At 51.9% G+C, this 17,825-nt stretch overlaps 1 pseudogene; it reads right to left on the minus strand.

The window, feature by feature from the left end:
- Nucleotides 1–6,431: 6,431 nt before the first annotated feature.
- Nucleotides 6,432–12,856, minus strand: LOC144226953 (RNA guanine-N7 methyltransferase activating subunit pseudogene; annotated as a pseudogene).
- Between the last annotated feature and the right edge of the window lie 4,969 nt (nucleotides 12,857–17,825).

Raw genomic sequence — 17,825 nt, forward strand, 5'->3', positions numbered from 1 at the left:
TACATGGCCGGCTCCTCCTCAAAAATCCAACAGTTAGGTAAGTCCAACCAGTCCTTGGCTTCAGACACACACTATCCTTTCTTGAGCTCCTCACTCTAGGCAATAATTAAACAACTTTGTTAACATTTACAAAGTGCTACACTTTCCAGTATCAATAATATTCCCAACAACTTTGTGATGTGGGGCTAACATAGGATTATAGGCTTGCTTCTCCCCCAAATCACATGGCTCTAAGCGGTATAAACAGGATGGGACCCCACCGCCTTGTAAATGCGCTCATTATATATAGACAATATATGGAGGGGACAGACGTCTTTAAAATGGTAATGATAATATAAAGTCAATATACGTGATGTTGGTTTAACGCACAACAGTGAAGTCTGCTTGGTCATATAGGACAGGAGAGGAGCGGTTCTTCGAAAGAAACCTGAAACAGGACTCTTGACGAAGAGCAAATACATTAACGTGTGTGTCAGAAAATAAATGTGAGATGATTTTATAAATCTTATCAGTAAAAAGATAACAGGCCTTTGGTATTTTTACTGTTCTCTCATGAATTTGGAATCATATTTGCCAAAAACAGTAAACACTTGGCCATGGCGAAGTATCCGCTGCACGTACCATGGTGGCTGACTCAGCTCCACTTGGCCCTGGCCCCTCTCCGCCACGTGGGGGTTGTTCACGGTGACTAGTTATGACATGTGCGCAAAAGCATGAGGCATAAAGCAAGAGATGTTCATATAATGACTGACTTTAATATAATTTTATATGGAAACTTTATTGGGTCGGCACAAGGTAATATACTTCATTGTCATGAAGTATATTCAATACCAGATTTCTTTTTTTTTATGTTTTTTTTTGAAAGAGACAGAGTGTGAGTGACAGAGGGGCCGGGGGAGAGGGAGACAGAGAATCTGAAGCAGCTCCAGGCTCCCAGCCATCAGCACAGAGCCCAGTGCGGGGCTTGAACCCACAAACCATGAGATCATAACCCGAGCTAAAGTCAGACACTTAACTGACTGAGTCACCCAGGCATCCCTTTTTTTTTTTTTAATGTTTACGTATTTTTGAAAGAGAGAGAGAGAGAGAGCAGGGGAGGGTCAGAGAGAGAGGGAGATACAGAATCCGAAGCAGCTCCAGGCTCTGAGCTGTCAGCACAGAGCCTGACACAGGGCTCGAACCCACATACCGTGAAAACATGATCTGATCCAAAGTTGGACACTTAACCGACTGAGCCACCCAGCCGCCCCTAAATGCCAGATTTCTTATCAGAGATTCTTGGTTCCCACGTGTGGCAATGAAGTCATTCGTCAGAGCGCATCGTCATGCAGAACCTGAGTTATCTGCTAGCTTTGCAAGGGACAAGACCAAGCATGTGAACAGAGGGATGTATGAAACACCTTCCTGTCATCGTGCATCAATGGGTGTGACGTTGGGAGAGGGGCTGTGGGCAAACAAGGCCACTGGCAGGAGCTGGTCAGCCGCAAGGTCGTGCCTGCGCGCCCCAGCCCGGAGGCCCGGAGGCCAGGAGGCTCGGAGGCCCGGAGGCCCGGAGGCCCGGAGGCTCGGAGCTGCACGGCCGGGGGGCGGTGCCAACCACCTGCATGATCGTCCTTCCTTGGCACCTGCCCTTTGCCTGGCTTTGTGTGGCTTCCTGGGGGCAGGTGTGTGTCCCAGGCCCCTCAGAGGCTGCTGGTGTCCAGGGGCCCTTTCAGAGGAGAGTCGGAAAAGCCACCTGCGGTGAAGACAGGTCGCCGATTTCCACGGTTTGGAGGTGTCCGGTGACTAGGGCTCCTCAGAGGGTGAGCCTCATGGCGGAAGTGAGCCCTGGCCGTGGCGCAGGACACCCCAAGGCGCCCTGCAGTGCTTTCGGGCGCCTTCGGCCAGCTGGGGCGAGCGTTCCGCGGTAGGCTGCTTCCCGGGCCTGCCGTGCAGAATCGTGCTTCTCCGGTGAACGTTCCTGTCGCTCCCATTCTGACGGAAGAAACGTACGTTAGGCAGCAGAATCCGTGCCCGGGGAGGATGATCAAACTTTCTGCCTAAAAGGAGCCTCTGTGTGGGTATTAGTCACTTAGCCTTACGTCGCTGCGTGGTAGCGAAGCCTCGGGGCCGCCCCGGCGCATCTGCGGTCACGGCTCTGGGTCCCCACAAGCCGCGGGGCTCTGCTCCCACCGGGCCGCGTGGCCGCCTTGCAGCGACAGAGTCACTGTGCACGACGTGCACTCACCCGCCGCTGAAACCCGCGCTCACCGGGGAGAGCCGCGGCGCGCGTGCCAGGCCTCAGCGGGCGCCCGAAGACTGCACCGTCACGAGACTCCACACCAAATGTCAGAAAGGGAAGGCAGGTGTGCTCCCGGCTCTTGGGCTTGGGGAGTGAGACCAGGAGGGTGATGAGCGAGGGCGGCGTGTGACTCCTGCCGTGACCCAGGTGGCGGGAGGCGAGTCCCGAGGGTGGAGCAGCTGGGAGCCGCCTCTCAGCCGGATGTGGGGGCGGGTGTCCCCTCCACGCTCCGGAGGACAGCCAGATGGCCACGTTCCTCTTGCCACACTCTTGCTCGAGGTCAGCGCAAGGGGCCGCGTGCGCCGAGAGGCGAATGCTGCCCACCTGGGTGGGGAGGTGGGTGCCCTCGGCCGCCCGGTGAGCGGAAACTCGCCCCAGATCAGCCGTGGCCACGGCCACGCCAGGATCCCACCCCTGGCCCACACGTCTGACGGTCCCACAAACTCTTTGCTACGATAGGCAGCACTTTGCGGCAAACATCAGAGTGGTCTCGGGAAGGGGCCGCAGTACACTTCCAACTACGAACAGCCCAGTTTTCAAATCCGCTTTGGAGTCTGAGTGAACACGAACTCGTCCAGGCCTCTGAGGTGACCCGGGGCCAAACGGGCCAGGGGCGCCTCCCAAGCCCCCCCCGCGGGCCTGTTCTTTGGACTCTTGCCAGCAGCTCCCCCAACTCCGCTAACGAGGTTTCGGGATATCATTGGACTATTCCAGAACATTCTATCTTGGAGACGCTGGCGTTGAGAAAGACGCCGCTCTTGAGCATGTGTGTCGGCCTCGGCTCGGCGTCCGGAGAGCCTGGTTACCGTGGGGTCTGTCCCCCCGAAGCCCCTCCAGACTCTTGCCCTGCAACCAACCCGAGTCGGATCCCGCCCAGTGCTCACCGCACAGAAGTCAGACTCTGAACTTGCCAGGCTCCCGGGTCGGGTCAGGCTTTCCCATTCTGTGGAGCCAGACCCTCCACGTGGGGCCACCCCCTGAAGCCTCCTCTGGGCCTGGCGCCCCCCCCTCCCCCCATACCCTAGTCCTGTGGCAGGTGCTGCCCGGCAGAGGTGTGGCTGCCAGGGACCAAGCAGGGGGACACGGAGCCAGCACCCAGGCGGCACTCCCTGAAGGTGGCAGAATCAGGCTGCTGCCTGTGTAGACGCACCTCCCGCTGTGGAAGGGCTGGGCCAGAGCCGGAGATGGGAGTTCACGCCAATGTGCTTGTGCTTAACCTTTCCTGTCTGTTGACTTAGGAGCAAAGCCAGTCAGGAAATAGGCCGGCGAGCCAGAGGGCACCCAGCCCAGGCCAACTCAGTGCTGGGCCAGCACCCACTGTGCTCAGCCCTGCGCACCGGGCAGCCGGGGGTTTGGGCCGCAGAGTGAGAGCCCACGGCAATGGGCTCTGTGTTCTCCACCTCTCATACCCACCAATCCCTACGCTTTTACTTTATTTTTAGTTTTTAAATGTTTTATTTATTTCTGAGAGAGAGAGACAGAGCACGAGCGGGGGAGGGGCAGAGAGAGAGGGAGGCACAGAATCCGAAGCAGCTCCAGGCTCTGAGCCGTCAGCACAGAGCCCGACGCGGGGCTTGAACCCACGAACTCTGAGATCATGACCTGAGCCAAGGTCGGACGCTTAACCGACTGAGCCACCCAGACGCCTCACCCAATGCTTTCAAAATAGTAGATTTTGGGGGTGCCTGGGTGGCTCAGTCAGTTAAGCGTCTGACTTCAGCTTAGGTCATGATCACACAGTTTGTGAGTTCGAGCCCCGCGTCGGGCTCTGTGCTGACAACTCAGAGTCTGGAGCTGCTTCACATTCTGTGCCTCCCTCGATCTCTGACCCTCCCCTGCTCATGCTGTCTCTCTTTCTCTATCAGAAATATATAAAACATTTTAAAATTTTTTAAAAAATAGTAGATTTTTGAAGAGCAAACAATCGTGTGTCACAGGGTAAGACGTGCACCCCAACCCAAGGATCTTAGAGCAAACACGGGGAGTGAAGCGAGGAAGTGACGGGCAGGGCACGAAGGCGGCCTCCAGAAGACGAGGCTCAGGCGGGGTGGGGGCTGGGCCAGGCTCCCAGACACCTCCCAGCACCTCCCAGCGTGGTTCCCAGCAGGGCTGTGTCCGTGCTGCTCTCCCTCGCTGGCCTCACGTGGCTGTGTTTTAATCCTGACTGTCCAGGGCACCGCCCACCAAACTGGACCAGAGATTGTTATACATGTGTATGTAGATATTTTAAGTTTATTTTGAGAGAGATAGAGGATCCCAAGGAGGCTCCACGCTGTCAGTCCAGAGCCCGACGTGGAGCTCCATGCCATGAATTGAGAGATCGTGATCTGAGCCAAAACCAAGAGTCCGACGCTCAAACGACTGAGCCCCCAGGCAGGCCCCTTTTACTTTCTAGAGAAGCAGTTACCAGATCACTCAGAATTCGATGTGGCCTGTGTTACATCCCTGTGGGACAGCACGAGCCCAGATCCTCAGGCCAGGACTCCCCGGGGCGTCTGGTTGGCTTCTCCTCCATCCCGGCCCCGCCCCTGCCTAGGCTCCTCCTGGTCCTGCAGCAATGGCAAGCACCCTGCCCTGCCCTGTCCACCCGCCCCCCGGCACTGACCGCACGCGGTACTGTGGTGGTTTGGGCACCATCTGCCCGATACCCGGGGGCCCCCTGAAGGACGGACAGTAGCTGATTCACAGGCCCAACTTTGTGTTTGTGTCACTCAACAAACCTTCACCACCGGGAGGAGGGAGGTAACGGGGACCCGACTGTGAAGACTGGGCGCCCGCACAACTTGCTCCCTCTGATATTCCTTATTTCCTTCACTGCTCACAGCTGTGACGCCTGGGCAACGATTGGGCATAAAAGGGTAGGGGTCTCACTAGATTCTTTCCAAGGGCTGCTGTCTGGGTACCGCACCGGCAAGGCTTGGCATGCGGCCCCAGCACCCAGTGCGTGTCCGGGCCGACACGGGCCCCGCCGGCTGGGACGCGGTGGGAAGCTCAGTGTGCTTGCTCAGGGGAACGAAGAGCCCGAGTAGCTCTGCCAGATGTCAGCGCCGGGGCCGTGGGGACAGAGGGGCATCTGCCGTCTTGTAGCCCTGTGAGCATGTGGCACACCTGAGAGCGTGGGTCACTCACACCCCTGTTCCTCTCCACCCCCCACCCCGCCCACCTGGGACCGTCAAGGCTCCTGCACCCATGCCCACCGCGTGCGTGGCATCAGAGTTAGATCTTGGTCTGTCTGTGCGTCTGTTCATCTGAGGTTCTGACTCGCCCACCATTAGACACTGACCCTGAGAAGAGTTCCTTCCTTAGTTACAGCTTTATTCTTTTTTTAAAATATTTTTATTTATTTCTAGGAGAGAGAGAGAGACAGCGTGAGCAGGGGAGGGTCAGAGAGAGAGGGAGTCACAGACTGAAACAGGCTCCAGGCTCTGAGCTGGCAGTCAGCACAGAGCCCCATGCGGGGCTCGAACCCACAAACCGCGAGATCATGACCTAAGAGAAAGTCGGATGCCCAACCAACTAAGCCACCCAGGCGCCCCAGTTACAGCTTTATTCTTGACATCACTCTTTGAGACCAAAATGACTATGCAGGTGACTCGTACCTGGAGTAAGTAATTACAGAGTGCGAGGGTCATAACACCAAGGGGCAGAATCTGTGGTCGGTTTACCTTTCAATTGCTGAGGTCACGCACAACACAGTGCAGCAAGCGTAGTTGTGCGTTCACGAGTTGACCGAACTAACCTCTGTAAAAAGTTAGGAATGAGCACATTCGAGTATATGAATACTTCCTTATCTTACAAAGTAAAATCAAGCATTTTCTACTTTAAAATTATTTATATGTAAAACAAAGACAGAACTCCTGGAGGTCAAACAAGGAAAACAGACAGCAAGTACAAAGCACTATTAAGTCATGAAACAAAGAAGAAGCTGAGGTAGAAGTCAGACAGTATAATCCACAACCTTTTTAGGGGCATACTTATGCCCAGCAACATCTCTAGTAAGAACTCATGTTTTTTGAGTCACAAGTTCCAAAGAGTTAATAATCCACTCTCTGAAATCGGATGTAAAACTATGACCGACAGAAGACACATGCACAAACTCTTGTCACACTAACAGAGTAAACGGTTTGACTAAAAGCTGCTGACGTTTCCATTAGTAGTAACTGTGGGGAGCTGGTTTGTTGTAACCAGAGTGTCCGTATTGGGGGGTAGTAAGGTTCATGTCTGTGCTAAGGATCAGTCCATGCCACTGACTGGATCTATTGTCACTTGGCCAACCCCACTTAGACCTCTAAACAGTCTGTTACCTGGCAACCCATCTCCTCTCTTTCCCCGGTTCCCCCCAGCTCTGCTATTCCACTCCTCAACAATCGGAGGGGACCCAGGAGGGCATTTCAGGTATTCCTCGTACTCCTTCTCACCTTCTGTGAATCTACAGGCAAACATCTCTTCAAACTTTGGAACAGCTTCAGAAGTGTCTATCTTCCTGAAATTCCCAGCAATTTGAAGCAGTCGTACTGTGGAGAGGCAAGATGGCGGAGAAGTAGGAAGCACCGTACATTTCGCCTGCACTCATCTCTCAAACAGAGAAGGCCTGAAGTCGTAGGACACTGAGCCACAGGAGTTTGGGAAGAGAAAGAGACGGCGTTGAAATACAAGAGACACAGAGAACTCCCCTCAGACATAATTTGAATCAATCTTCTGCACAACATATCATAGTGAAAATGGCAAAATATAAGGACAAAGAGAGAATTCTGAAAGCAGCTAGGGAGAAAAGGGCCCTAACATACAAAGGGAAACCTATCAGAGTGGTGACAGACCTAGCTACTGAAGCAGTCATACTGTTCAACAGTTATGTTGTTTCCATCTCTGGCCCACAGCGCGGCCAAAGGCTCCCCCGGTACTTCACCTCTCTAAGGTAACGGAGCCACTCCCATTACTAGTCTTTTAAACAGATTTTTTTAAATTATGAAAAAATAATATTTTCACTTACCTGTATATTGAATGTCTGGTCCCTTTCATTCCATCTCACAAATCCAGATTCCATCTCAGATGCTTTCCCTTAAGCTTTAAGAATTTCCTTAGCATTTCTTGTAGTGCATGCCCATTGGTGCAAAATTCTGTGAGATTTTCTTCTTCTAAAATGTCTTTATTTTTCCTTAAGTTTGAAGAATATTTCCATTGGGTATAGAATTTAGGTTGCTAGTTGTTTTTTTTTTTTAATTTGTAAGGAATTTTAGAACTTCAAAGATGCCATTACATTGTCTTAGGTCTTTCATTGTTTCATTTTTTAATAATTTTTAAATGTTTATTTATTTTTGAGAGAGTGAGAGAGAGAGAGAGAGAGAGGCAGATAGAGAGGGAGACACAGAATCTGAAGCAGGCTCCAGGCTCTGAGCTGTCAGCACAGAGCCCGACGCGGGGCTCGAACTCACAAAGCACGAGACCATGAACCAAACTACAGTCAGACGCTTAACCCACTGAGTCACCCAGGGGCCCCAGCTTTCATTGCTTCTGAGAAATCAGCTATCATTTTATTTTTTTCCAATATCACTTTATAGTTATTCCCCTGAATGTAATGTGCAGTTTTTCTCTAGCTATATTTAAGATTTACCCTTTTTGGTAATCTATCATACACCTAGGAGTGGTTTGTGTTTTTTCTGCTGGGACTCACTGAATTTCTCAGATCTATGAGTTTGTGTCTTTCATCAGTTAAAGAAAATCTTGTCCATTGTCTCTTTAAATATAGAAGAGACAGTTCTATACTTTATTATCTCTATTTTGCTCTGTTCCTTCAATGGAGCCCTAAGATCCATTAACACATATTTTTAACCAGTTTATAGTTCCACACATCTTGGATATTCTTTTATTTTTCATTCTTTCCTCTCTAATTTGGATAATTTCTAATGAAGTATCTTCAAACTAACTGATCCTTTCTCTTCTGTCTCCATTATGCTGTTAAGTCTATTGAATTTTTCATTTCAGATATTGTATTTCTTTTACCTCCAGAACTTTCCTTCCATTAATTTTTTTATAGTTCCCATTTCTCTGGTGAGAATTTTCATCAACTCACATATTCTGTCCATCTTTTCACTTTTTTTCGTAAATTGTTTTTTATATTTACAATAGTTGTTTTAAAGTCTTTATCTGCTAATTCCAACATCTAGGTCATCTGTTGGTCTGCTCCTATTCACTCTTTTCTTGATTATGTCTTTTATTTCTTGGCATATCTAGTGGTTTTTCACTGTACACTTGACATTGTGGATGATACACTGTAGAAACTCTGGATTGTGTTTATATCTTCCTCTATAAAGAACTGACATTTGCTTATTATTCTGATAGGCAGTGAAATTTGTGGCAGATTACTTTGATCCTGTGGAAGCCTGGTTTTAATCTTTGTTAGCACAGCTCTGCTTTGGGGAACCTGGGAGGCTCAGTCGGTTAAGCATCTGACTCTTGACTTAGGCTCAGGTCATGATCTCACGATTCTTGAGTTTGAACCCCACAACAGGCTCTGCGATGACAGTGCAGAGCCTGCTTGGGATTCTCTATCTTCCTCTCTCTTTGCCACACACACACTCTCTCTCTCTCTCAAAATTAAAGAAATAAACTTAAAAAAAAAAAAAAGGTCTGCTTTGGTTTCTTTGCTCCGGAGTATACCCTCTTGTATCGTGTATATTTAAATCTCTTTGTATATTTTGACATCTTTAAAACTTTTCTGTCGGGGGAGAGACTGCCCCTTCCAAAGCCAGCCAATTCTTAAAGACGCCAAAAGGCTCTTTAGGAAGCATGCCTCCGATCTGCAAACTAACCAGCCTGGAGCCAGGCCTCCCCTACTGGCCCTGCACCCCAAGAGGCAGTATTCCTCAGTCTTCATTTCAGGGCCAGGGACGTGCCCTACAGCTTAGGGCCCGATGGCATTATTCAAACTGGCCAGTCCTAAGCTGTCTGCCCTGGCATTGGCCTTTCTTTCCTCCAAAAATCCCAGTAAAGGTCTTGATGGAGGCTTTCGCCTTGGTCCTGACCACCTGGTGCTTCCTTATGTGGCCCCGCATGGCATCGTGCCTCCCATTTCTGGGACCCGTGAGCATAATGAACATTGTTCTTTCCTGAGTCTCTCCTGCGTGTCCTCTTGTGAAGCATATTTGCACAGACTCAGGAGAGATGTCCAGTCTGTGCAGCCCTCCCTTCTGGGGTTTTCTTTTCGGTTTCCAGCCACTCTCACACCATCAACCTCCAAATTCTCTCTCTTTGTCTTGGTACAACTGCCACATTTTGCTCGAGCCCTAGTGTTACAGGCCCTGAGGGGCTGGGAAGTGCGGTCGTCGGGGAGAAGTCGGATGAATGTGGCTGAGTGGCATTCACTAGCTTCCTTCCCTCATTTCAACGATCGTGTCCTCCCGGTTTCTGTCTGCTTCTGCTCGCCGCTGCGGCCTTCACGCTCTTGGTCTTCGTATTTAACATGGAATTCATAGTTGTGATTAGCAGGAGAGTTCGTCCAACTGAGGCAACTCTGTCGTGGCCTAAAACAGACTTTCCAAAATATTTTCCTGATGTGCAAGCGTGCTCACATCAAACGATGTGGAATAAAAAATCAGAAATCCTCACAAATTGAGGAAACAGTATTTTCTCACTGATGTTGGCAAATAATTTTGGTCACCTCTACTTCCTAGTATCCCCAGATTATAGAACTCAAATAGCTGTGATTGAGTTGACGCGCTGTGCTTAAAGGGCGATTAAGCAGAATGATCTGTTCCTCGCACACACACACCCTCCTCATGTTTAATGTGCACAACATCACACAGAACTCTCTAGTAGTTCACTCGAGTGACAAAAACAATTTTTATAAGCTTGTCTGGGAAAGAAAAGTTACTTTTCCACACTTTGATACTGGAACCAATATTTAAACTGATGGAATTCTTTATGTTTTCAAGAAAACGACAGGTAATTAAAATTAAAGAACTGATTTCTGTTCCCCAAGCTTGCTCAAACAGCGTTTTCTACAACGATGACTGGGCGTGGACCACTTCCACAGATCTGGACACGGACCCCGTGAGGGCAGTGAAGAGTCTGTGTGCACACAGGTTTCTGCAAACACCGAGAACTTCATGGGACGCGGAGCAGTGTCGCCAGAGGACGGCGGAGCCAAACCCAACACTGGAGCTCTGACACATCCTGTAATGAAACGTTTGGCTTGGCTTGGAAATGCTCCTTGCAATGTTTCCATGCCTTCTTCTCAATGTTTCCACTCCCTCTCAATCTCTATCTTTCATTTCCTTTGCCCCTAATATTCTTCCAGTGGAACTTCCAGTTTTCACATAGAGCTTTCTTCTCTCCAGATGTCCAGGACAATCTGATAGTTACCATAGTTACCATTAAAAAAAAACAACAACAAAATGGGGCTCCTGGGTGGCTCAGTGAGTTGAGCATCCAACTCTTGGTTTATGGCTCAGGTCATGATCTCACGGTTCCTGAGATCGAGCCCTGTGTCAGGCTCTGCGCTGACAGCTTGGAGCCTGCCTGGGATTCTCCCTCTCTCTCTGCCTCTCTGTTGCTCGTTTGCTCTCTTTCTCTCTCAAAATAAATAAATAAACATGAAAAAATAAAAAGATAATAAAAAACAGCAAAGGAAGCAAAAACACACTCGTTGGACATAAAGGAAGAAACAAAACACACAGCAACTGTGAGAACAATCAAAGCTGACACAGCTGACTTTTCCCCCAAAAACGGGCTGTCACCTGCTCTAGAAGCCAGAGCAAGAAGAACGCGTCGGTTGTGATGCAGAGCAGAGCGCGAGCAGTCAGGAGTCCCGCCACTGCTTTCCAAGGACTCCGCTCTAAATACTGACGAGCTACTTGGACTCTCCCTCTGGCTCCCACTCGGAGCCAGGGACCCCGTGGATTCGCAAAATCGCAGACCCCCGGATCTGGAAGGGATGGAAGGGATGACTGAACCCAGTTTGTACCAATCATCAGGGTACAAAGGAGCCCTGAAGGACAGCTCGCAAGTCCCCCCGTGACCAGAGTCCATGGTTTCTCACCTCAGTCCATCCCACTGCTGGGCAGCGTCAGTGGTTAGAAATTTCTTTCCAGCATGAACTAAAATTCTTGTTTCGGGACTGTGCTCACAGGCCCTCGCCCTGCCGTTGAGAGATACAAATCTACAGTTACTTAATAGTAGATATGGACATGCAAGAAACTGTGATTTCTTTCTGTAAGTCAGCTTACACTTACATCCCAGTAAGTGNTTTTTAAGTATATTTATTTATTTTGAGTGAGAGAGAGCAGAAGAGAGTCAGAGAGAGAGAGGGAGAGAGGATCCCGAGCAGGCTCCACGCTACCAGCACAGAGACCAACGTGGGGCTCAGATTCTCGAACCGCGGAATCATGACCTGGGCCTAAACCGAGGGTCGGATGCTCNTTCCTGGCCGCCGAAACACCCGACAGCCCCAGGGCAGCAAGGAGGTCCCCGGGGCCTGGGCAGAGGTGGGTATTCAGGGACATTCCTATTTTAGTTCCTCGGTTCATGCCCGATACCACTGGAAGGCCCAGGGTCCCGTCGGGCGGCTATGAGCACAGCCGCGCGGCCACCCGGGTCCTGACACCTTCCGGGGCACCATCATGCCAGGGAGCCGGTGCGTAACCGTGAGGCAAGTACCTAGTCTGTGCCCTTCCTCTCAGAATATCTTTTTCTCGTAATTCTTTTTTTTTTTTAAGTATATTTATTTATTTTGAGTGAGAGAGAGCAGGAGAGAGTCAGAGAGAGAGAGGGAGAGAGAATCCCGAGCAGGCTCCACGCTACCAGCACAGAGACCAACGTGGGGCTCAGATTCTCGAACCGCGGAATCATGATCTGGGCCTAAACCGAGGGTCGGACGCTTCACCCGCGGAGCCACCCCGGCACCGCTCTCCTAAACGTACCTCCTTCTTAACCGTACCCCTCCCCGCTCCCCCACCGGCAACTCCTTCATCGCTTACAAGTTTCCATGGAAGTCAGGGAGGGCCCTTGTCATCCAGCCTCGTGGCACAGCCCCCAGGCACTGAAATCCCGCTTGCACACTCGCCCGAAGCGGGAGAGGAAGGTAAACACGGGAGGCCCAAACACAAGTCTGAGCCGCCCCGGGGAGCACAGGTGAGTCCTTCTCTCCACCTCCTTCCAAATATTTGAAACTATCTATCATGTTTACCTCAAATGCTGCCCAATTCAGAAACCGTTCCTGGTTCCTTCACGGGCTCCCCCAAACAGAGTTTCCAAGTTTTTCATTCCTGTCTCAACCTGCTACCGTCCGTCACAGCCTTTTAACATCTGGGCCGAGACCCCCACACGCGGACGCAGGCTCGGGCTGACCCAGCACGCGAATCCCAGAGCCGGGCGAGCGTGCGCTCCGGACAACACACAGTAACGTGCGTGCGAGTGTGTCCGTCCCCCACGCGCCGCGCGCGGCCACACGTCCAGGCTGCCGTCAACACGGCTGCACACTCTCTTCCGGCGCCTCCTCCAGTGCGTGTCGCTCGGAGCGGCCACCGTGAGGGAGCTCTCGTCCGCGGCTGCCTCGCTTCTGACGGACGCCGTCTCCATCACTGCAGCTTGTCAGCCTCGCTCCTCCTTGGATCCCAAGGAGTTTCGGCTTTTCGAGAAAAGCAGGCGGGGCTGCGAGACGCCGGGCTTTCAGGAGGCTCCGGCCGAGGGCGCTGCCCAGGACGCCGGCCTCTCCGCCTCAGAGGCTCGTCCGTGTTTGTTCCATCAGAGGAAACTCAGTAAAACCTTCTCTCTGCGTCTACAGTTAAGATGCCCACATAGACCTAAACCCTATCAGTTTGGAGCTAAACGGTGGAAAGGCCAGTGGAATTAGTGGGAAGTCGAGTACATAACCAAAACACGCTAACAGAGGGCTGCTAAGGAGAACAAAGTTCTTCGGAAACTTTCTAAGAATTACTTTAATTAGCATGCCTATTGTTCGTCTGGAACAGCTGCATTGTTTGGCCTCGATCGGCTCTCAAGTAGCATCACTGGCTTCAGAAAGCCCTTTGATGAGCGCGAGGCCACACGACAGCTTGAGCCCAGCATGCCGACTACAAATTACCAGGTTCCACGTTAATGAGGTTTTCGTGCCGTGAGGATTAGAGGGTTTTGGAGACAGAGGAAAGCTCAGTGCATATTGAATCTAAACCTCTCCCCGTTGCTAAAAGCCTCTGTGTGAGTAGTTTTCCTGAGCAAGGACTGTGTAGTATATGTGTGTATACATCTCACACGATGTTATGGAGGGAAGGGGGGAGAGAGGAAGAGGGAGAAATGTATTTATTTTTAATTGGGTCGAAATCTTTCTTGGGCTGATTTCCACCTCCCTGCCCTAGACCTGCGCTGGGAAACCCCGCACAAGAAGACACAGTCTGCCCTTCTGAGAACTTTTCTCTGTAGGCTCGGCAGCGCCGGGCACCCCCTCGCTAACCACTCACAGCCTCCGTCCTTCCTGGGAGGCCCCCCTCAGTGCTCGGAGGCCAGGGTGCACCTGCGGACAGCCGCGGACCCGGGGCCTGCACCCGTCCCTGCGTGTCTTCCACGGGAGCACTGAGCGCAGAACACCCCACGCAAGGCTCAGACCATGCAGGTGGCAGTAACTTCTGATGATCTCTGCCCTCTCCCTTCCCAGTCGACACGGCCAGGCGCCTCCACAGAACATGCAGACGTTCCCCCTCCCCCTGAAGGCGCATCAGAGAGAAGCCCAGGCCCGTGGACACGTGGAGTCTTCTCGGCCTCCCCAGCCCATTGGAAATGTCTACCCTCAACCGAGTTCTTAATCTTGGCTGCACATAGAATCACCCAGGAGCTTTAAACATGGAGACGTCCAGGCCACGCCGGGATCAACAAGGCCGATTCACCCCATTCAAGTCTAAAAAACCATTTATAACGCTACCTCTCGTTTCTTCTGTTTAGCAGGCGTTATCCACTGACTTTCATTTCGTGTGCTGGGATTTTGGCTGTTGGTTGCATATGTACGTTTTCACACACACAGACACACACGTGCACACACAGGCACACATGCACAGGGTCACAGGCACACACACAGGCTTACACGCGCACACACACGCAGGTGCTCACATGCACACGAGCACACATGTCCCAACCATGAATTCTCAACATGCTCCCTCCTAAATATTTGGTTCTTTGCCTTCTCTCTGTGTGAACATTATCCACATGGAAACTATGGCTCCATTTCCTTTCTTTTACCTTTTTTCTCCCCAAAGTGAGTAACTGCCTTGGTCTTCCAGTTGTTCGACCTTCCACGTACTCATCATGGACTCACCCCAAACTGCACCGTGGGCCCAGACACACCCGGCCTTCGTTGTCTCGTCCCCTCGGTGATGAGGTCCCGTGGGCCTCGCTCCTCCTTCCCCGTCCGCACGACTGTGCTCAGGGCCCCCCCGGGAGCCACGATGCGGCTTCCTGTCTCCTGCGTTGGGTTCCTCTGTCCTGGATCCCGGGTGCCGGGCTTCCCATTTGCCTTGCGTCCCTCCACAGGCCTCCTGAGAGAGCGTGTGCAAGGTCAGCGCGTGGAGACCCTCCACATCCGTGGTCTCGACGGTGAAGGGGTCTGGATGGAAAGTGCCCTCAGAGTGTCAGGGCCTCGTGCGTGATCTCCTGACGTCCAGGGCTTTCGTAGTGGGGGATGTCGCACCGCAGCCGGGGCTCCCCAGCTTCCGGAGGTGCTCCTGGCTCCCCGAGGGGGTCTGGCTCATCATTCCGGCTGGAACACCTGTCTCCTTAGACGTTTCACTGGCCACCAAAGCCCAGGAGTGTCCTATTAACGTCTCTGTTTCTCATCCCTTTCCCCCTCGGATTTTGAGAGTTAAAAAAAAATCCATCTTCCAACAATTGTGCTGCTGAGATTGGCATTTATGCTATTGGAGGTTGTTTTGCTTTGTCTTGTTTTGTCTTGTTTTGCTTTGTCTTGTTTTGTTTTATTTTGTTTTGCTTTGTTTTGTTTTGCTCTGCTTTGCTTTGCTTTGTTTTGCTTTGTTTTGTTTTACAAAAGCTTTCTCCCCTTCCAGCTGCTCCTGTGTTGGGCATTCTGTCCTTGTTTCAGAATGTTCCGGTTTCTTGCGATATCTGCTCTTCTCTCTCTGAGGATATGAAATCTAACATTTAAGTTTCTTCCCCTGCATTGTGTCTCTTTCCTCCAGATGTTCGGCCTTCTCCCCCTGGTTCCGGGGTCTGAAGTCAGTGTTGGGTGCTCCCCTCCGGGGTCGGAAGTTGCAGGCTGTCCACTTGTCAAAGCAGGGCTGGCGGGTTTTTCGCAGCTACGAGCGCGTGCTTGCCTTCGGGCGCACGGCTGGGAAAGCGCCCCGGGCCCTCACCTGGAAACCGGACGTTTCTCAAGGACACACGAGACTCTTCACTGCCAAGCGTCTCACATCTTGTGTGGACGACACAGTGCTGAGGCCGCTCACTTAACCCCCTCGGGGACAGACCTTCTCGGCGACCTTCTCGGCGACCCCGTCCAGGCAGCAAGCCTTCCCCAGGCCTCCTCTGAGAGGCGGTCAGAAGAGGCTTCACGTGTCCCGGGAGCCTTTACTTCGAGGCCCACCTGGTCCCTGCTCCGGGTCCCCGCTGCTGTCCCCTGCGGGGCCGCGGGGCTGGTCACCGCTCCTGCGTCTGCTTTGCGGCCCTGCAGCGTCCTTGCTCTCACCTCGGTCCCCTTCGTCCGTAGGGACCCGCACCCGGTCTTCTCGCCCCTGCCTTCCCCTCCTCCTTCTCGTCCCTGTCTGCCTCTGAGGTCATCTGAGAGACTCACACAGGAGCAAAGGAAAAACTGAGCCTTCACATCAAGGACGCTCCCGGGCTCCTTTCTACTCTTCAAACAACGCTGTGCTCCCAGCTCAGGGTGAACCACGCAGAGCGCGGACCCCCCCAGGCCTGCCCTTCCGCCGTCGCGAAGACACCCGAGCTGTGANCCCTCCCAGAAATAAATAAAAATATTAAAAAATAAAAATAAAAAAAGTAAAAACAAAACAGTGTGAAAGACCCTGACGAGATCTTGGCTTGTGGACAAGTTATAAATATGCACGTTTACGTTTTCTTTCCCATAGAGCTCTTCCATGGGACTTGCCACCATTCTGCCCCAGGCTGTCATTCTGCACGTCTTTTCTTCTTTGAGACGTGATGTCGTGAACTCCTTGAGGATGGGGACCGTGACGCATTCATCTTTATACTCCTAAGCTTCTTTCCAAATGCCTGGGGAATTATTAAATTTTCGCACGTCCGAGACTCACCCGGAGAGCNCGCGTGACCGAGGGTCTCCGGGGAACTGGGACCCTCCCCCCCCCCGCCCCATTCACAACGTTTCTGTTGCTTTCCCGTCAGGAGGTCAAAACGCACCTAAAGGTCTCTGGAGGCGAAAGGCTCGGATCCAACCGGTTGGAAGGAAAGGCCTTTCCTGGGGCCTCGGAGTTGACCTGACAAAAGGCAGATGAGCGAGAGAGAAGTTCCTTTCCGCCTGCAACGCGCCTCCCGCGGGCGAGTTCAGAGGAGACCCCCAGGGCTGTGTCCCAACGCAACAGATGGCGGGAGGGGCCTCCATGGGAAGAAGAAACGGGCTTCTTCAGGGAAGGCGAGTGTTGTTAGGAAAAGGAACAGGAGGTAAGGAAGTCGGGGAAAATGCTCGTCTGCGCAGGTATGAGCGGGCTTTCTGTCTTCTTCAGGCCGTGAGACCCTCGCAGACGGCGTTTTCCACAGGCCGAGTCCTCCTCTCTCTGCTGGGATTAGAAGTCACCCCACAGGGAAGTCATTTTCCCAGAAGCTGCTGCTTGTAGGGAGGCAAGGCAAGAGGCTTCTGTCTACACCCGTTGAATCAAATGTCTTGCATTTATTTATTTAAAAAAAATTTTTTTTAATGTTTTATTTATTTCTAGGAGAGAGAGAGAGAGAGACAGCGTGAGCAGGGGAGGGTCAGAGAGAGAGGGAGTCACAGACTCTGAAACAGGCTCCAGGCTCTGAGCTGGCAGTCAGCACAGAGCCCGACGCGGGGCTCGAACCCACAAACCGCGAGATCATGACCTAAGCGAAAGTCGGACGCTTAACCGAATGAGCCACCCAGGCGCCCCAAATGTCTTGCTTTTAAAATAATCTTCATACTTGGGGCACTTCGGCTCAAGTCGTGGTTTGTGAGTTAGAGTCGGGCTCTGTGCCAACAGCTCGGAGCCTGGAGCTGCTTCAGATTCTGCATCTCCCTCTCTCTCTGCCCCTCCTCCGCTCACACTCTGTCTCTCTGTAGTTCAAATTAAATAAACATTAAAAATTTTTTAAAAATAATCTTGATACTAATTCTGGGGTCCTGAGTGGGTCCCCAACAGCCTCAAGCTCTCTCGTGGCTTTAAAAGGAAAGTTAACAAGTGGACACCCTGCCAAGCGTGGAATTGTCTTCCGATGTCAGCTCAGCGGCTGCCGGGAAAAGCAGCGAACGTATCCAGTCCACACTCCCCAGAAAAAGATGTTCATCTATGTCCAGTTAGCTCCAAAGCTGCCCGAGCGCCGGGTCTCACTGCAGATG

The sequence above is a fragment of the Crocuta crocuta genome, unplaced genomic scaffold (assembly GCF_008692635.1).
Source record: "Crocuta crocuta isolate KB4526 unplaced genomic scaffold, BGI_CrCroc_1.0 scaffold32, whole genome shotgun sequence".
Classification (NCBI taxonomy): Eukaryota; Metazoa; Chordata; class Mammalia; order Carnivora; family Hyaenidae; genus Crocuta; species Crocuta crocuta.